Source organism: Cupressus sempervirens, chromosome 6, assembly GCF_028749045.1.
Source record: "Cupressus sempervirens isolate cs-2001-9-10 chromosome 6, ASM2874904v1, whole genome shotgun sequence".
In the NCBI taxonomy this organism is placed as follows: domain Eukaryota; kingdom Viridiplantae; phylum Streptophyta; class Pinopsida; order Cupressales; family Cupressaceae; genus Cupressus; species Cupressus sempervirens.
Genome location: NC_143123.1, coordinates 125,962,963 through 125,970,071, shown reverse-complemented (window position 1 = coordinate 125,970,071; position 7,109 = coordinate 125,962,963).

The window sequence follows — 7,109 nt, the reverse complement described above, 5'->3', positions numbered from 1 at the left end:
GAGATATTGTGCATTAAACTCTCCAAGTACATGCCATTTTTTCTAAAATAACCAGGGCTAGTGCCATAATATTGTAAACCTTGATTCACCAAGCTCTGAAATATCACAATTTTTCACACAATTCAACTAGAATTAACCATGGGTGGAGGTATACAGAGGAACAAACCCATTGATCATCGAGTCCTTTTGGGTGATGCAGTCAGCTATAAAATGTTTAGAAGAAGGGGATGGTTGGATTATTGTCTTATTTTGAAAGGATTTGATGAAGAGGTAGCTCTTCAATTCATGAGCACCTTAAAGGATGGCATTGTAGTGGTTAAAGGTTTGAGAATTGAGTTCTCAGAGGAGGTGGTAGCTGAGGTCACTAGGTTGCCCCAGGAAGTTGAAAATTAGGATAAAGAGTTTGACCTAAAAATAGCTAGGGCACAATTCAGTATACACGAGAAACCTCCACTAGACATTGATAAAAAATAAGGTACTTCTAGGTTATCCTTGCCAATGGAGTTTATTCAACCACTCATGTTTATCATCTAGTACTTCACATGTGAGGGACGTTACAAATACTTGCATTCCCTACATTTCAAAATATTGGCTCACCTATGGAATGATTATAGATAGGTAAACCTTCCAAATTTCCTATTTAATATTGTTAAGAAGAAAGCTTCTCTAGTGCAGTCAAGAAAAGATTAATCTATCTCTCACCATTTCTTAATAAAATTAATAGTAGAAAGGGAATTGAATAAGCAAAAAATTGGGACATGGGAGGATTTCTTGCAGTTAAAAGAGGTAGAACCTAGGTTGGTTAGCCCTAGAGGCTAGGGTGTTGGATGAAGGGAGAGAACATCCACTAGTTTCTGTAAAATTGTTCCCAGAGTTGAAAATGTTGTTTAAGCCTCTCCATCTAATCCTAGACCAACTAGGAAGAGGATTTAAAAATTTGAACCCTCCATTGTTAACAAAAAGAGAAGAAAAAATGTACAAGTTACTAGTGCTCCTAAGGCCCTATGATCTGCTAAGAATAGGTCTCCTACTGAGAAAGATAAAGGTAAAACTTTGGAACCTAAAGAAAAAGGGTTAGAACAAAAACCAGGTGAGGAGAGTAACCCTAATGAACCCCTACAATCTTGTGGGGAGGAAAATTTAGAAAAACCTCCTGAAGCACCTACGATGGAAACATCTATAAGCAAAAGAAAATGAAAGAATCCTCCATGCTTGTCAACACCACCCACGAGACGAAGTGCAAGACTCTCTGAGAGTAGGGTTCCTAAAGCCTCTATTCCCATAGCTACCCCTAAAGTTTGTAAATGTGAAAAGGAGTCCACTCCAAAGGAAAATTTGTAGCAAACTCAAGTCAATGAAAATGAGAGAAAAACCTAGAATCTACCACCAGAAGTTAATTGTAGTCTTGATTATGTGCTTATCAACAGTGATAAGGAGTCTAGTGAGTGTGAATATCTAAGAAGTTTGAAGGAAACCCTAATGTGCAAGACATTAGTTAAAATTTTGCAAAACTCCCTTCAGACAATTACCTAGAATTTAGCCCTAAAATTGTTAAGGAAGTACTAGAAAAACTAGATTAAGAAGGGTTAGACACATTAGTTGCAGCAACCACTTATCCAATAGGAAAGAAAATGTGGAGACAATTATTGTCATAAGAAAAGGAGAGTGCTCCACATCATAGAGTGTCAAAAAAACTTCCCATTTGGCACCTAAATGGATAAACCTATTTAATCAAGAGCCATTGCCACCACCCAATCTCTCTACAGCTTTATTTATAGGAATTAATTTGTTTCAACAGTCTTTATGGGAGAGAGCTCAATAGAAATTGGAAAAATAAAAATTAAAGCATGTTATTAATGAGAAAAGTTACTAGTTGAAACAAAGTGTGGATGAGAATGAAGTCCTGAAGAGAAGAATTTAGCAGATCAAAGGATTGATTCCTAAGTTAATCAGATGTAGATCACTATTGCTTGTATATACTTTATTTCTTAAAGAAAAATTTCCAAATTATAAATTAACTATAATTGTGGAAGGTCTTAATCCATCTATCTCTACCCCACATGAGTTTTATGATACATTTCAATATGTTCCCATGGCTTTGAAAAATTTGTTGTGTGAGTTGTATCCTCATAACTTGGTTGTGCCTAATGACACTGAGTGGAACATAGTTTTGTATGTAGGGGATGTGCAGTTAAAAGCAGCAATGTCATGGATATAGAATGAAATAAGTAGAGAACATCAAGCTTCACCCTATAGGGAGAATTAAGTGACAACACCCTTATTCATGAGATCAGAAGTTCAACATTCTAGATGCACATATCTGGATTTGATTTCTATTTTGGGTAATCCTACGGGACTTGGTAAGGTGAGTACAGTTAGAGGATGGGCCTTTACAGACTAGGAACAACACTTATCTCAAAATGTTGAGATAGAAATTGTTGCCTCAAGGTAGTAATGGGTTAGAATGTCACATGATATAAAAATAAGAGAACCCCATTCTCCACAAAACCTGACTCTTGCTACAATTAGGATTCCTTGGTATATTGACTTGGAGAGAAATCAGTGCAAACATTGGTTACCATTAAGATATTAGCCTCTAGCTCTCCTATGGCCACTACTAATAGCAAATGACAATGTAGAAGATCATGACATGATTGCTAAAGTTTGGTGTTGGAAGAGGCTCAAGAAAAATTATGGTTATTTTGATTATGTTCAAAATGAGCCAAGTGAAAGGATACCTAGTGATTGGAAAGTGCAGGCTAGAAGCAGAAACTTCATGATTGCTGGAGATCAGGAATAGATCAATTAGGGGAAATGACAAGCCTCTAAAAGGCCATTATTTTAAGAACCTTTTATCTTTTTTTTAGACAATTATCCTATAGAAACATTTTATGACTCTATGGTTTAAGCAAAAGAACTTATATTTTTATGAATATCTTAAGACATGAAGATTGAAGTATAGATAGTTCATATATGTTTTGTTTTTTGAATCTATGGACTTCTATGGTTTAATAAAAGAATATTACATGTTGATAAATGTTTCTTCATCCATGCTATGTTTGGGTAGATTCAAACCTGTAGCCATAAGATTTGCAAAGAGTGATAGTTAGGACATTATACCTTTTCTAACATTGATGATGAAATGAATATATATGTATGTGGAAGTTTTTGTGTTCAATGTTTTTTAGGTACTTGTCACACATATTCAAACTCAACATTTGAATGCTATGTCAAAGCCGACCAAATTGATGAATCACTACAAATTATTGTGTGATTTTTGTTATAGCAATGCATGAATATAACTTCCTAAACCTGCTATATTCTTGGAGGAGTTAAATCAGAGCTAATGATATTTTTGTTATAAACTTTATGATCTGTTATTGATACTCATTGATGGAGTGATCAAAGAAGTAGGAAGTTATTATAGTTTTCCCTTAAATAATGCCTGTTGTAGCTTTGAAAGAAGTTTTTTACCAGGAGGAAGATAGAATAGATTATTTGTTCATATTAGTAGTGTGTAATCTTATTTTTAATCAAATGTAATCTCTTATTATGAATGAATAGAATACAAATTTCAAGTTTCCACCTTCTATCTTGATCATCTTTTATATTCACTCATCCAGGAGAGCCCACTTGGTGAACTACTTTGTTAGAATAGATTTCATTTCCTTGTTTGTTTCTTTGCAAAGTAGACTTCTATTTTTCCTATAGAAAAGGTGAATAGATAGAATTACTATTTATAGCATTACTCTAAGCTTTAGATAAGATGTCATTTCAATTCCTAGCTTGGTTTCTTTTAGCATTTCTTTTCTATTTTAATTATAATGACTTAAAGAGGAATCAGAGCATATACTTTTCAGTCACCCTCTAAAGCTTACACTCATGGGTTGACTAAATAAGATGATGTCAATATGATATTCTTAGAAAAACACATGATTTTGTCTAATCATGGAGTGAATGTGAAAGGATGTGCAATCCTTTGTTACTGAGGTATTTAGGTGATCGGCCAAGTGATTTGGTAAATATGTCTACAATTTTCTCCTTGAACTTCACATATCCAAGCCTTACTTGTTTGTTGTGTACTTTATCCCTCAAGTAGTGATACTTTATTGATATATGATTTGCCTTTGCATGCATCACCAAATTCTTTGATATATCTATTGCACTGGTGTTATCATAGTAAATAGTAATAGGCTCAATTATCTCCTCTTGAATTTCTTCCAATAATTACTTAATCTAAACAATTTTGAATAATTTATTATAGTAGCAACATACTTAGCTTCAACAATACATTGTGAAATACAACTCTACTTTTTGCTCAACCATGTTATCAATATTTCTCCTAAAAATAAAGCTCCATCACTTGTGCTAGAAAATCCAATTTTAATAAAATAAGAATGTAACCTTTCATATCATTATATTGGTCCTTTCTTTAGTTCATATATTGTCTTGTTCAACTTGCAAACTAGGTTCTTCTAATTGGGTTCAACAATTCCTTCTGATTGTTCTATGTAGACTTCTTCTTCAAGTATTCCCTTCAAAAATGTAGATCTCACATTCATTTGATAAAATTTGAATTTATTGTAATTAGCATAGGCCAACAATGTTCCAACTCATTCCAATCTTGTCACGGGCACAAAAGTCTCATCATAGTCAATTCCTTCTTCTTGGGCATAACCTTTACAAACTAGTCTTGCTTTGTTTCTCACCACTTCTCCATTTTTATTCATCTTGTTCCTGAAAATCCATTTTTTTTCTATCACATTCTTGTCTGCATGTCTTGGTACTAATTTCCATGTGTTATTATTTTCTATCTGATCAATCTTTTCATTCATAGTATTTATCCAATCCTCATTGTCAAGTGCAGTCTTAACTATTCTAGGCTCAAAATCAACTATTAAACATGTATCATCTTTCAACTTGCTTCTTTCTATCACTCCAACACTCTTATCTCCAATGATTTTTCTGAGGGAATAATTCTTTCTCACATATTTGACTAACACGAGTTCAAACTTTAATTCTTAGCATTATTCTCACTCAATTGGGGCTCACCTTCCTTCTCAAGTTTTATTGTTTGTTTCTCAAGAAAAGCATGTTTTAACTTAGCAGCCCTCTATTCTAACTCAGTGTATCACATACATCTTCATCAAAATAGAAATATGTTTTAGTCTTCTAGTTCCTTCTTTCTTTCCACATCATTGTTATCTTCAAACTCATCAATTATCACATTTTTACTTTCAATCATCATGTTAGTAGCTTTGTTGAAACATTTATATTCTTTTATCTTAGATGAATAGACACAAAAAATACCTTCATCTCCTTTTGATGCAAGAGCATCTTGTCCATTGTGTTATCCTACTGATTCTGTTGATTGTTGTTGAGTTATAAACATCGCCAAGTGCCAATAAATTGTCAATCATTGTTAATTTGAAGTTATCCCATGTCATGTTAACATTCGGAGTTGTGTGTTATCCCATCTCATTCTACAGTATGTGTCAAGTTCCACAGTATGTGCTGAGTGATCCTTCATGTGCCAAGTGTTCCTAGTGGTGTTGAGTGATCTTGTATGTGTTGAGTGCCAGTATTAGTTTTCTATGTCTAATATTCTAATTTGGACTGACGTGGCATGTATTTAATTTTGTGATGGGTATTTAATATTTGTTGATAGACAACTTGTGGCTTGGCTATGCATTTAATGTAGATTTTATTTAGTTGGTAATTTTTAATAGACCAACTTGTGGTCATGCAAGTATTTAAAGGGGTCCTGGGTAGAGTCTTAGGAATTATTATTCGATGATGGATTATTGTTAAAAGCATGGAGATGTAGAATTTGGAATTGTGGAGTCTTAGCTTGGAAAAGTAAGAAGATAGAAGTTCGTATTTGAGTTTGGAGATATATTGTCTTTGAAAGATGTATTCTTCTTTGTAATGGTCATAACCCATAAGGCCATACAATTGGACATGTTGGATGTAAACTTCTTAATTTGAATATATGAAATATTGTCTCTCTAAATATGAATCTTATTTCTCTTGTTCATTTTCCATTGTGTGTTTTTTTGCTGGTTTATGGATCACCTCATTTTGGGGTACATCCAGATTAGTGTTGCATCATTTGGTATTAGAGCTTAGTTGTTCCTGAGTGTGCGAGCAGATCGTTGAAGTGTAAGGCAGTTTGTACCAGGACCATGGTTGGGTGAAGCTTATTAAAGAAGCCTTTTTTTATTTTGGAAGTCCTAGCTAGTTGGTAATTTACTCGGTAGTCCAATGCAAGAACACCCTGGCCATCATGTTATCCCACTGATTCTGTTGGTTTTTGCTAAGTTACAGACAATTCTAAGTGCTAGTAAATTTTTAGTCATTGCCAAGTTGAATTTATCCCATGTCATGTTAACATTCAGAGTTGTATGTTATCCCATATCACTTTGTAGTATGTGCTAAGTGGTCCTTCAGGTGTCAAGTGTTCTTGTTGGTGCTGAGTGATCATGTATGTCCTAAGTGCCAGTATTAGTTTTTTGTGTTTGTTTCTAGTTTGGGCCAACCTAACACATACTTAATTTTGTGATGAATATTTAATATTTTTTGGCAGCCGACTTGTGGCTTGGTTATGCATCTAATGTAAAGGTTTTTTTAGTTAGTAATCTATAAGAGGTTGACTTGTGACCATGCAAGTATTTAAAGGGGTCTTAGGTAGAGTCTTGAGAATAATTTTGGGAGTCATGAAGAATTCATTCTAGTTGTGGAGTCTTAGCATGGAGTAGCTTGGAGATAGAAGTTTGCATTTGAGTTTGGAGATCTATTCTTCTTGAAAGATGTATTCTTCTTTGTAATGGTCGTAACCTAGAAGGTCATACTACTTGGCATGTTGGATGTAAACATCTTGATTTGAATATATGAAATATTGTCTCTCTAGAACTAAATCTTGTTCCTCTCATTCATTTTCCATTATGTGTTTGTTTGCTAGTTTCTAGATCACCTTTTTTTGGGTTACATCAAGATTAGCATTGTTGTCATGCCCAAAATTTGAACAAGACACACACATACACACATACATAATATTCAATTTTAATTCTTGAAAATAATTTAAGAAATCATACCAAATTATTAACAAC